The sequence below is a fragment of the Vicugna pacos genome, chromosome 14 (genome assembly GCF_048564905.1).
Source record: "Vicugna pacos chromosome 14, VicPac4, whole genome shotgun sequence".
Classification (NCBI taxonomy): Eukaryota; Metazoa; Chordata; class Mammalia; order Artiodactyla; family Camelidae; genus Vicugna; species Vicugna pacos.
The window spans coordinates 59,968,284-59,981,925 of NC_133000.1; the positions used below are offsets into that span (position 1 = coordinate 59,968,284).

The window sequence follows — 13,642 nt, forward strand, 5'->3', positions numbered from 1 at the left end:
AGATAACATGATGCAGTTTATTGAAATCAAATCAAAAGTAATCTCTATTTTCAGGAAATACTTTTAAATTTAGATAAATATTAGCTTCAGTATTCCTGATTCATGGGCATAAATTAATGGCTGAGAAATCACTTGCTTAGGAATGTGACACAAAATCAACACACACACACACACATACACACACACACACACAACCTAAAGAAACAAAAACAAAACCAAAATGATTTTACATTAGAAGAAAAAGAAAGTTGTGGCATCCAACTGTTAGTGGTTTGCAGGACCCCAGGAAAATATTCAAGAAACTTGTGTATCTTTCTAGAATCACACTTCCCAACTGTGTTTTTGGAATACAGATCTTCCTTGACTTACCATGTCCCAATAAATCCATAGTAAATTGAAAACATCGTAGGTTGAAGATTCATTTAATACATCTAACCTACTGATCATCACAGCTTAGCCTAGCCTACCTTAAATGTGCTCAGAACACTGACATTAGCCTAAAGTTGGGCAAAATCACCCAACACAAAGCCTATTTTACAATAAATTCCTGAATATCTCATGTAATTGAGTGAATAGTGTAATGACAGTGAAAAACAGAATGGTTGTAAGTGTGTTGGTTGTTTGCCTTCATGACGGCGTGGCTGGTGGGGAGCTGTGGTTCACTGCTCTGCCCTGCCTCACAAGACAGTGTAACATATCATTAGCCCAGGAAAAGACTGAAATTCAAAAATCAAAGTGTGGATTTTGCTGAATGTGTATTGCTTTTACACCATCGTAAAGTCTGCAAATTTTAAGTCAAACCAGCATCAGTCAGGGAGGCGTTTGTCTAGGTGCTGCATGAAACAGGTTTCTTTTCTGAGCATCCTAGAGCCTTTAATGTGCTAATATGCATGTCCAAAACAGAAATATCATTTGCAGTGTCTCCTAAACATTATAACTGACTGCTGTTTTCAAAGATCAGTTAGCTTCTTAGTACTGGAAATCATCTCCAAGTCAAAGACGCCCTGGTGTGATTTTAGGTATGGCACTAACTAGTTGTGCCCTCTTACCCACGTTACTTTAACTTGCTGAGCTGAGTTACTTACTGCGAGGTTGTAATTCAGCAGTTTGCACATTTCCAGCCCTACTCCTTGTTTATGGCCAGTGGCCATTCTAATTGGTGTTAAACCTCTTAACTGTCATCCCCACCTAACCTCCCCATGGTATTACAAGGATTAAAAGCGGTGGTCATGCAAGACACTTAGCATAGTGCCTGATAGTAATATTTTGTTATTATAAATTTATTAATATTATGGTTGTCATCATCCTAGGGAACACGTTTAAGAAGCCTTTCATTGGCTTAAAGGGGAAAGGCAGTAGAGGAGATAAAAGAGAGTAGCAATAATTAAAAACTGAAGATGTCAGTTGATGGGTCCCCAGATTAAGTATGGAAGGGTTTTGGAGACCAGAGAACAGGAGAGACAGGTAACATACAATCAAATTTGGAGCTGGCAGGGCTTATGGAAGAGATAGGAAGTTGAGGGAAAACAAAGCTCTTGATTTCAGACAGTTTATACTGGTCATTTATCTTCCCTGCCCAAATCCTTTCTGCTTCTTTTCTTTTACCACATCATTTGTTTTGAACACAGCCCTGTTATCAGGAGAGAAGTAGGGCTGGCATTTAAAAACCAGGTACTTTTCTTTCTTTTATTTTTTTTAGAAACAGACAATAAGACGTGAAATCAATATGTCCTAGGGAAAACAGCAGTAGTCATTTAAGAAGCTTATCAAAACCAGATTTAAATTTAAATTAAATTTAGATTTTGAACCAGTTTCATTTATTGAAGATTTCTAAAATGTCTTTCTATGATGTCTTCTCCCCCTTATCTCATTGCTAGCTAAGGCTTTTTTTTAAAGTAAAAAATTTATGTACATATAGACTATTTTTTCTTTATCCATGTTTTGAAGTTGGTCTACTAGTAGTCTCTCTTAAGAAAATTTAACTGGTGTTAATCAAAGGTTTTAAAGGCTGAGTTTTATATTCAACAAAACTTTACAGAGAGAGGCAACCTATTACAACGGGGAATTATATAGACTTTGAAGCCAGACTTTCTGGCTCTGCCACTTACAAGCTCTGTGATCTTGGGCAACTTACTTACCCTCTCTGTGCCTCATCTTTGTCATCTGTAAAAACTGGTGATAATTTAAAACCTAATCTTTGTCCTCATGAAGAATTAATAAGTTAACAGTTGTAAAACACTTAAAAGTGTGCCTGGCACTGAGGACTTATTATATATATAGTGATATGTGTTAAATATAATAAATAAAAGATGGGGTCTATTAGGAGGAAAAACTCAGAATTATCGTTTGTTTTTTTTTCCCTTCATGATCTGAACATCACTAAGCAATTTGTGCATGATTGACGCCAACCCAAACTGAATTTCTGTTTAGCATGCTTTTGGTGTGTTAATCCAAGAAAGGCTCTAAAGGCTTATGAAACGATGACATGGATGCCATCACGCTGTTGGAACATGACTCTCTGTGGTTGATTCTGTCTGTGCCTCTTTTATGAGTAAAAGATTAAAACAACAGAAATCTAGATTTTTCTCATGTTGGATGAAAGGGTAATATTTCACTTTTCACATTGGATCAGATAGTTGCCTAGAGCATCTACATTCGTATTGTCTTCTGATCGCTCCTGCGCAAGCTGAAGTAACACCGTTTTCTTTATCATTATGTGATGAGACTTGTCATCCCGCTTTATGAACAGCAAATTCTTAGCTCAGGGAGCAGCCAGGGGCAGGTCATAAAATAAAGGATTATGGAGCAAAGATATTAGTGAAGTAGAAGCATCAGCACTTCTCCCTGTATTTAACTCAAAGACGTTGAGGTCTGCCTGGGGAGCTAATACTACTTAACTGCGTTTGGGCGAAAAGCCAGAAGGAAATTGTATTTCAAAGAGAGAAGGTCTGGCATTCCATATGCTGTGTAATCCTGGTCAGTTAACAGAGATGCATGGCCACTTAACACGGAAAATAAAAGACTAAAGATGAAACTTTCATGTTAAGGAACATAATGTTGTCATAGTTAGAGGCTGAAGGGCAATTGATAACATATCGGGTCCTTAAATTATTCAAGTGAAAATTATTGGGCAACGGAGTCGGCATTTTTGATGGTGGAATAAGTCTCATATGAACTGAACTTGTGCTTGGTGTTCTCTGAGCCAGAGAACCAGTAATGATGATCATGGCAAATGGGTGAACCAGAGGTCACTGCAGAAATCTTGGTGTCCCAGAGGGCCAGGACTATCCGTCGGGAATGCTGGACGTCATTCAAATCTAAGTCCACCCAAAGAAATTGTATCGGAGGCTGACGGGGAGGCTAAACACGTATTCCTAGACATGTTGGGGTGGACTGTGCTAGAAAGGAGGGTGTCATCTCCTTCTATACCATTGTTGCTTCCTTGGGTGGCTCAAAAGCTGAGGCCAGTTGCCCCAGTTGGCCATGGTTTTAGGAGAGCTCCAAAAATGTGAAATCCCATCTGCTGGCTGCCACGGTTTCCTCAGTTTGGCCATTTGCCCTTGTTCTGCCCCGTGCGAGTTTCTGAAGCTGCTGGACAGCCTGGGCGGTTTCTGATCAAATGCCGTCCAGCTCTGGGTTCGGTGTGACTTACTCAGCTTCTGCTTCTTTCCTTCTTGTCACTTGGGCTGCTTCTGACCTTCCTCCAGAGCTCTCAGCGCATGCTTAAATACAGTCATTTTGCTGCCCCTGTATTTGAGGGTGTGCAACTTTTGATTTCTTGGATATACCTACAAACACTTGAAGACGTATTTTTAAAATCTTTTTATTTTGAATTTTTTGACCAGTTCATTTTATTTCATTTTAAATTTTTTATTGAAGTATCGCTGATTTACAGTATTGTGTTAGTTTCTGGTGTATAGCAAAGTGATTCAGTTATGCATATATATATTCTTTTTCATTAGAGGCTATTAAAAGCTATTGAATATAATTCCTTGCGCTATACAGGAGGGCCTTGCTGTTTATCTGTTATATACATAGTACTTTTATCCCAAACTCCTAATTTAGCCCTCCCACCCTTCTTCCCCTTGGTAACAAGGACTTTGTTTTCTATGTCTGTGAGTCTGTTTCCTGGTTTCTGTTTTGTAAATAAGTTCATTTGTATCATTTTTAAAATTCCCTATATAAGTGATATCATACAGTATTTGTCTTTGTCTAACTTATTTTACTTACTATGAGAATCCCTAGGTCCATCCATATTGCTGCAAATGGCATTATTTCATTCCTGTTCATGGCTGAATAGTAGTCCATTGTGTGTGAGTGCGTGTGCGCGCGCGCACACTGCATCTTCTCTCTAGGATGCACTTGTATATGTCTCATTTTCCCTTCCACTTGTTGAAATGTACATGCCATGTTCTTCCTGGTGTCAATCTTTTCATTGCTTCGAATCCCATTGCCATTAAGAGCTTGTGCCTCAAAAACCTGATCACAGTCCTTTTTTCCCTCAAAATGTGCTTTTTTAAGCTGGATTATTCCTCAGCATTCTAAAAACAGTATTAGAATTTAGGGCAGGTGATATACAGGTCTATGTAGAAAGCCCTGCTTTTCATTTTGTTTTTTATTCATTGAACGTTTGTTTATGGATCATGGAAATGTATTTAGAGTAGGGAGACAGAAGTTAGCATGATGCTGCCCCCAATCCTTAATCTTTTTATTCTTTCTCTCTCTGTCTCTCTCTCATTTGGAGGGCAGAGGCAGCTACAATATCTAACAGTGTCACTTAGGAGCAAATTCAGCCGACTCTGCCACGTGATTCTTGTGAATTCCTTTAGCATGTGACCTACTGGTTTGAATATAAGAAAAGTTTGTTTATTTACAGGCTTGTTTATCTTATCAGAGATCCAAATCGACTCTAAACTAAAAGTTCCTGTTGTGGCAGAAGAGACTGTTAGGAGAAGGCAAACCTCTTAGGCTACATGTGAATATTTGTCAAGGACATCGGTTGGCTTTGGCTGCAATTGGGGTTTTCATCTTCCATATTTATATTCAATTAATGAGAAAGGACTGCTGTCCTGGCTTCTGAGCATGTGCTGAGATGGGCTGAATGAGGGCACATGCCCTCTTGGATCTAAGCTGTCATAACAGGCAATAGGGTGGAATATACCAATTGGCTTAAGCCAATGAGGACCCACTTGGGCTGGGGATGGGGTAAGTTCCTTCTGTTGGGGGGAATAAGCCAGTGCCTCAGTGAAAATCTGGATACTTTTAGGAAATGGGCTTGGAGAGGCAGAACCCTGGGTAGACACATGCAGATTTCTGACTCTGAGTAGCACACTGTCTCCTGTGTCATATCTTTTTGGAACCTCAGTTAAAAAAAAAAATGGGGACATCACTCATTATTTATGATTCACTTCCTAGTTTGGTCCGTATTTGACTCTTACAGCTCCAGGTTGCCTTTCTTGTGTTAAAAAGTTGTATGTGGCTCAACTGAGATTTTAGGAGGGTGAATTGTAACTGTTTTTAAACATCAAGGCACATAGAAAAATGGGTGTCTGCACAGACTTTTGCCAGTAGTTTCCAGCTCTATCTCTGCTTGTAAAATCTTACCTTCTCTTCAAGGCTGAGCCCCCCATGAAGCCTTGACCTATTTCTCCAGCAGAAGTAGCACTTCTCAAGGCTCACCGTACTTTGTGCTTCTCATTCCCTCATCCTTTCTCCATGTGACATCCTCTTATTTCTTGGCATTCCTTGGCAAGGCCACCACGAGCAAATGACGGATGGTGCAAGCAGTTGTGGGCTGATACTTGGTGTAAGGTGCAGAGAGACCGGGCACAGAAGCAAGAAGGCTGAGGGGCTGGTGGGAGAGTAGTTGTGGGTCAAAGTGATTGATCTGATGATGGGGACTGGCGCTGGAGAGAACTTGGACAAGAACGAGAACATAAAACACTCTAAGTTTGGAGAGAGACAGGGAGAGAGAGTAATGCTTGTGGTCAGTGCATAAATTTAGAGCTTCATACCTTTGGATAAGGGAGCATTTAAGGAAAAGTAAAGGGCGGCAAGTTACGCCAGGACCAGCAGGGAGAACATTTTGATTTGTGTTTCTGTGAAGTAGTGAGAAAACTCATTTCTACATGAAAGGCATCCAAACTGTAAAAAATAATTGCATATTACTTAGTATTCCATGGACATATAGGTATGTTGCATCCTTTGAGCTCATCTTCAGCCTTAACCCATATGTTTTATTTGGAATAAAACGTAAATTAGCCGATGGATGCTGGAAATACTTTTGAAAGTTTTTAAACAGCTCTGTTTGAACATCATTTTTCCGTTATGAAAATCTCGTCCATGCACAGTAAAAAAGGTTCCATGTAATCACTTTCTAAAGAGCATAGGAAGTGTTATGGTTAAAAATAGACAGTGAGCATTAAGAACATTAAGTTCGCAATAATTCTAGCCTGTTTCTCCTCATACCTTTGCCCAATCTCCTCCCACAGGAAAGCCGCCTACAAAATGTCACACCCAAGGAATTAATAATCCATGTGAATGTGTTAGAAATTACACCTGGAAATGGCGGTTTCCTCACTCCGAGTCTGTGGTGCATTCTTCTATTAATAAGAACCTCCCGTTCCTTTCTGCACGTTCTCTATTTGAGATGGCAAAGTCCTTTCCTTAAATGAGGACTTCATTCTGCCTATTTCTCAGTTTTCCGCTTATAATCAGGGAACTGTCAGAAATACAATGAAATCCACTCCATGTTTTTTCCTGTGATGAATATGTTGCTTAATTAGAGAGGACTGTGAAGCTTGAAAATGTAAAGATAATTCTTGTTGGCCTTTCAAGTCATAGAGATATTTTCTCAAATACATAAATCCCAAACTTCTGGGCAATAATTTAGTGCAGATTCTTCTCAGAAGAATTAGCTCCCTAGGGAATAATCAGCCCCAAGAGCTATACCCAGCAGAAAGTCTCTCGTCCTAAATAAGTCAGAGAACCAAAAGTTGTGAGGAAAACTCCTTCTCTGAAGGATCAGGGCTTGAGGTCCCATAGGCTTATTTATAAGACAGAAACTGTTTGCAAAATTTTTATGTGAAATCTCCTTTGAATGTTTAAACTGTCAAAGTTGACATAAAAAAATGGGAAGCAGTTTGCTTTTATTTTAAACTTTGCATGACTTTATCTATTTGGAAGTGTGTGTGTTGGGCCACAATGCTGAATATAGTGCCTACCAAATATGAAACTGACAGACGTAGTAGAAAAATTAAGAAGCGACACCCGAAAAGAAGAGTTTAAACATCAGCTGACAAATTTATTGTAGATAGGGCTAGACTTGGCCAAAATTGACAAGCAGGTGGAAGACATTTTTATACTCAAAACATTGTCTTCCCTCCCATCAACAAAGCCTCAACATGGTCTGCTTAATCTCCCTTCCTGGATCATTTATTATTTCTAGTTATATATTCATATATTTTATCTCATTTAATGTCTACCCATTTGACAAGGGGACAGCTGAACCTCAGAGAATTTTATCATTACTGAGTGACAGTACTGTAACTGAAGTCCATATTACAGCTATAACAAATAACCAAATAACTCAAATCTCTGTTGCCTCACGCAAGTTTTATTTCTTGCTCACACAAAGTTTGCTGTGGGTCTGGGTGGCTCTTTAGAGCAGGGGTGAGAGAATTGTTCTGTAAAGGTCCGTAGACCCAAGGGGCCAGATTGAGTAACTATTGTCACTGAATGAGTAAGAGTCATTTTCATATTTTACATTTCAAAATGTAAAAACTATTTTTAGCTGGTGGGCCGTACCAAAACGGGCTGCAAGGGGGAGTTTGCCCCCTGGTCACAGCTGGCTAACTCCTGCTCCTGGAAGGCAGCCCTCCCTAGGCTGGCTCAGCCTCCCAGGCCGCTTCTGCCTTAGGACTTCCATCTGAGAGCACGTGGTTTTGCAGTCATTGTGACAGTGAGACGAGTGGGCCGGAGAGTGGAGAACCAGCACCTAAATGCTTCCGTCTAGAAAGGACACACTTCCCTTCCACTCTGATTGCATTGGCTACTGCAGGTCACACGGGCATGTTTAATTTAATAAGGGTGGGAGAATAACCTGCCACGTGCCAGGAAGTAGAAGACAAGTGGGTGTTGGTAAATAGTGATAATGCCTATTATAGTGGCCTATTCCTTTGTGTGTATATCAGACCCTAATTCTGGAAGCTCTGGCAGTGGAATCTAGTGGAAAAAACTTCTAGCTGGAAGAAGGGCCTGGGAAGAACTCGAGGGCTTGAGTGCAAAGCAAGTGATACGAGTTCGCCTCTGTATCAGACTTAGCAAATCGAATGCTAATAAGTACAACTACTATGTGTCATGAATGTATCCTGCTTTTAAATAGAACCAATTATAGAGCGTTTGTTACATTTTTGGTAGACAGTGGTGACATTTTCATATTTAAGATAACATGAGATATGGTATATAATCACTTGTAATTTTTGAGAAATAGGATTAACCCTTTAGATTATCTTTTGAATATGGTGTTCTCAGAGGAAGAAGGTTAGTATTTTACATTTGGGGGAGTTAAATTTTCAGTGAAAACCAAGTTACAAGACTGTTCATTGTACTTATCCTTTAAAATGTAAACAAAATGAAAAAGAAAAAAGTACAATATTTAGGTACTGGAGGATTTTGAAGAGGAGAGAGAAAATGCTCAATCACCCCCCCAAAAAAAGATACTTTAAATTTTAAGATTCTATTGTATACAAAAATAAAGATACAGGAAGTGGTAAAAGCAAAGGTGATTTGTTATTTAGATAGGCAGGTTGAGGGTTGGTTTTGCCCTAATAAGTTGCCAGATTTAGCAAATAAAAATCTAGGATGCTTCGTTAAATTTGAAATTCAAATGTTGAACAGGACATACTTATTACTAAAAAAATTATTTACCATTCCTCTGAAATTCAAATTTAACAGGATACCTTGTATTTGCATCTGACAACCCTGCGCCCTATAGTACAGAGTGGAATCAGTAGATGGTCCTTACTTTAAAGATTTTACATATAGTTACGTTTCATAATAGGTGGTACTTCATAGTGTAAAATCACCACAAACAGTGAATTAGCGAATCCGGAACCATTCATTGCTCCTAGGAGAAAGAGAGGGTTGTGTTCCTGTGAGCCTCTGGTCACCACATTTTTGTCAACTGTTCAGTAAATAACCTTGTTTTATGTGCATTTCTGTTTAAAGACACTATCTATACCTATATATACACACATATTTATATATCTCACAAATAATTATATGTAATAATTCTTTTTAATAACACGCTAACTGATCTGGGTTTAACATTTTTGACCATAAATTTCTTTGGCTTTTAGCCCCACCACCATGCTGTCCGATATGTTTTTTTAATCAGTCCTCATCTCAGAAATCCACAGATTCAGCCACTGTAAATGTCACTTCAGCACTTTCCAGATCAGCCTCAGATACAGATCCGAGAACATCTTCTTCCTTTTTCTGGATGCCCCCTATTGTTGATTCATTAACAGTGACCTCAGGTGACTAACTCATGCCTGAAGAAAACATGTGTAACACACGTATTTCTCAGAGAGGCGCATCACAGCCTTCTTGTGCTTGAGACCACTAGACAGCACTTGGGCGCTGCTTTCTAAACAGCGAATTCACTAACATAAAGCAAAGATGCAAAAAACGTGGCGCTAAAGAAGCTGAGAAAGGGCCCTGTTTTACTGTAGGAGAGCTGCCTGCAACAAGAAGGCAGAGTGTTTGTTGCCTTGCTCTTCCTCAGTTCAGAAGGTGTACGTCAGGGGACTGAAATTTTTCACTGCTCTGTGCATGTCCACAAATGACTGTGTGTTATGAATGTTGCTTTTGAAGTTAACAAAGATATATTTAGAAAGTTGGCGAATTCACTTTCTGGAATCAGTGAATAATGAGAGTCCACTGCATTTGATGCCTAAAAGAACCAATGAAGACAAACTTAAATAGTAGAGCACCTTTAGGAAGAATGGACAATTAACTGGATAATACCATAGATAACCATCATGTTCCATAAATAGTAATGCTACTTGCCCGTCCTCACCAAGTTCCAGGTGCAGAGCTGGGTGCTTCAGACAAATTACTGAATTATATTCTCATTGTAACTCAACAATTCTGTAAAGTTAATGTTGCCCTCTTCATTGGTCCAAAACCTCACGATGTACATGTGGGAGAGCCGGAATTCCTACTCATGCCAAGGCAAACGCAAGACAGGGTCCTTTACCCCATGAGGCATCTACACAGAATTAGGATACACGTCTAAGTATGTTAACAGTAACTTGATGTCACCCGCACATTTAATTTAAGGAAAAGCTAATAAAGAAATCATATCTCAAATCTCAGCCTTAATCTGGGGTAGCAGGACTTCTGTCCCAGCTGTGACTTCACCACACTGTGTTTTCCTTTCTTGGGACTTTCTGTTACAGACTTTGGGATGCTAAGCATTCCTCCTTTGTTCTAACTGCATGTTGCTCCCATGAAGCTATGATCCTCTGTCAGTAACGCTGGAATGATTTCCACAGTGACTGGATTTGTGTTACAAAGAGAGGGTTAAGAGTTCAGGTGGAGACTAAGCCACGGGAGCCAGAAAAATATTGAACAATGGAGTCCGTTTTCATGCAGATGTGCAGGTAATAATGTAAAGGGGAGGGTAACACATATAGAAAAGGTGGCACTTAGGTGAGCATGTTTTAAAATAGAAGGTATCAGTCTAAAATTTTCTGAACTTTTCACTAATTTTTAGCTTAAGTTATATTTTACCTCCTCTTTTTGTGCCTAAAAGGTTTCCATCCCTCCCTCTTTGTTCCCTGTAAAAATCCCCCTGAACAAGGAGATAAAGAGACCACTTTTCTGTTTGTGATTCCAAATAATGGCTCTTGGGATAGTCATTTGCTTTCAACTTTGCTCTTTTTGTTAGAGTATCTACAGTTTCCTTCTTCTTCTTCTTCTTCTTCTTCTTCTTCTTCTTCTTCTTTTTAGTTTCCTTCTTTAAAACTGAAAATATGATGCCTCTTGTTTAGTTGTTAAGTGTGGAATATTTACATAAGAGATCTGGTATCAAAAGCAGATAACTTTTAAGTATGTCCATACTGAGAAACTTTTGCAGCTTTTATTTTTAGGTACACACAGTGTTTCAGCATTATAACCCAATCATGCTCTGCCATATCCCAGAAGAATGTGCTACTCTACTCATCCCACTATTCCTCCACATTATTAAAAGAAAGTAAAATTTTAGATGATCTAACCTGATAATAAAGCACCTGGAAGTTGAGGACCCTGTAATCTCAATCTTTCCTCTTGCTGCATACACAATAAATAAATGTAGATGGTCTTTTTAATTACTGATACTGTGTTATTAACAGTTTAATCCTTTAATGTCCATCCTTGGCACAGAAGAGGATTCTCAGTGTCTAGTAATACACATTCCTATTTTAAACAAGTAATCTGCAAGCAAGTGTATTCAATAGTTGAGCTTATACTTAAGATTACAGTCATCCTTGTAGCTTTTGTTGCTATGTTCCTATTGTAAAAGCAGGATATAAATCCCAAAATTTTTCTGGGGAAAAAACTACTGATAATGTATTGATCTGTGAATAGTAGCAGATTTAGTGACTTTCAAAATATTCCTTAATTCTGCACTGAAATGATTAAGAGATCATTTGCTCTCATTATTGGCTTTAACTAAAAATAATCATTATTCTTATAATAACGATTCCAGTAGTAGCAATTGTTAGTTTCAGTTCTCCTTGGCATTCATTAAGTTTGTTGAGTAGGTGTGAAATCGTCCTTTACCATTTCAGAAATATGCACCAGTGTGGTGTTGGCTTAATGATTCCTAAACAAGCATTTAACTTTTGAAAGAAGCATATGTTTTCTTTTTTGTTTAATAATTGCACTGCTTTTGGAGTCAGCCTTGCTCACAGTGTAATTATTTACAGATAAAACGGGACTCTGTGTTTACTTTGCCCCTACGCTCTGTGACAGTGAACAGCACAACTTCTGTCATTTGTCACTTTGAACGTCGCCCGGCGTCAGTTTGCCGGACATTCATTTCACAACCACCACTTGCCCTCTGAGGCTGAAGTTTCTTAGTTAATTTCTTCCAACTCATGGAAAAGGGTACCAAACCAGTTGGTTATTGTAGCAGCTTTCTGAATGAGCAAGAAATGGGAGGATGGTCGACAAAAACTAACACTAAAGCAGGATTTGAGCTCTAGTCCTTAAGACTTTAGTTTTATTGTAAAAGTGTGGCTAAATCAAGTTGACCTGAATTGACTTTCACTCGCCCCTCTGCACATGTGTGGAGCCAATGGTACTGTATCTTACAGATATGATAATGCTAAGAAGATACACTGTCTATAACGGGTCAACTGAATCCTGAAGGAAAGGCAGAAGAAAGTCCAAATTATGTTCCATTGAAATTTGTAGCATCAGCTGTTTTCTATCCTATGCTTAGTATGTGGTACAGTTAGATTTTGTTGCCTCCCTATTTACCAGATGGCTTACATATCAAATCAGCTTCCTTGCCTGGCTGGCTGGGTAGACCAGCTATTCTTGGATGTGGTGTAGACGTGATGAATCTGAATAGGCTCAGTGAATAAATAAAATGCATCTTAACTGTTCTCAAGTTTCTGGCCGGCTGTAAATACTGTACAAACTCCCCAACTGTTTTTGCTTCAGGTTGTTTTGCTCCACAGACTTGGGCTCTTCTTATGGGAAACAGTGTAGTTGAGAGAAACTGTGTTTGACCACCAGTCTGAAAGTTTCCTGACAGCTGCAATGACCAACCAGGTGTAGGTCACTTTGAAATCAATGCCTTTAATGTTCCCTGAGCGTTTATGGAGGCATCATCATGCCCCGGGACCCACCGGAGCAACCCAGGCAGGGGGCACTGCCGCCCGCGTCACAGCGCCCCGTGGCCATGCTCCCCCGACCTGCCTTCTGCTCTCAACGCAGTGCAGCCTGTTAGGAGCTCTGGACCTCTGGTATTTGCTAAAGTAAATGTTTGCTCATTTCATCAAACTAGAGAATGTTAGTGGAGCATAATAATTTAATATGCCCCCCAACACTGAATTCCCTCCTTCATTGCTACCCAAGTGGAGGGATTTATACAGAAAGCGCCAGCAGCGTAAGAGTTTTAAGACTCCTTCATCTTCATTCTTTAACTCTTTCTTATAACCATGGTGAAGTTCTTGGAAGATTCCAAACTCACTTTTTTCCCCGCCTTGCCCGTGGTCTTCATAGAGGCTGCCACCTCTGTGCGAAATGCCTCCAGATATTTCCATCTCATTCCACTCACACCAAGAAATAGTAAATGTGACCTTTACAGGATGACTTTTTAAAAACCATATTCCCCCAGCCCCTGTGTGATACAGCATTCTGCATATGACATCATAGGCCATGATGTTTCTCTACTTTATTTAAAAGAGTAATGCTTCTATTTTTTCTCTGGTTTCCCTCATTGGATCGTAAACTTTTGGGGAGTCAGAACCGGGTTTTATTCATCACTGTATCCTTTGTAACGAGCCCACAGCCTGACACAGAGCAAGTTCTCCATTAACGCTAGTTAAATTAGTGAATGCACATAGGTTCAAAGACTAGAGAA

The 13,642-nt window shown here is 39.4% G+C and overlaps 1 protein-coding gene across 12 annotated transcripts in view; it reads left to right on the top strand.

Annotated features, from left to right (window-relative positions):
* The window catches only part of GPC6 (glypican 6), a 1,040,045-nt gene that overhangs the window by 250,735 nt on the left and 775,668 nt on the right, over nucleotides 1–13,642 (top strand). The window contains exon 1 of one of the 12 annotated variants that reach the window (XM_072976451.1): nucleotides 10,619–10,667. The exons of the other annotated variants lie outside the window; for them this stretch is intronic. The gene's annotated coding sequence lies outside the window, so the exon portion shown is untranslated. Of the gene's footprint in view, nucleotides 1–10,618; nucleotides 10,668–13,642 lie in introns of those variants that run through there. 12 annotated transcript variants of the gene reach the window in all.